Raw genomic sequence first — 301 nt, 5'->3', positions numbered from 1 at the left:
CCTCTTCTTCATTTTGGTTCTGGTATCGGCTCGAGTGTGTGTTAAAGCAAACCATTTTGTGTCTCCTGTTTGTTACCCCAGTCGTCCTTATTGGTTTCTCGTCTACAAAATATATCAGTGGATGAAAATAGTTTTTCCTTTTATTTTGCCGAACAGACACAAACACGGTGGGTTGTATGGCTTCTTCTTCTTCTTCTGCATCATTTTGTTTTCAGTATCAGCTCAAGCGTGCATTAAACACAAATAAATTTTTATCTCCCGAACATTCACTGGGACCAATAGGGGCATGTATCGCTCTGGT

The sequence above is a fragment of the Eptatretus burgeri genome, chromosome 5 (genome assembly GCF_056783735.1).
Source record: "Eptatretus burgeri isolate ZD-2024b chromosome 5, Ebu_testis_v1, whole genome shotgun sequence".
Taxonomy (NCBI): domain Eukaryota; kingdom Metazoa; phylum Chordata; class Myxini; order Myxiniformes; family Myxinidae; genus Eptatretus; species Eptatretus burgeri.
Note: the sequence above shows the minus strand (reverse complement) of the source record.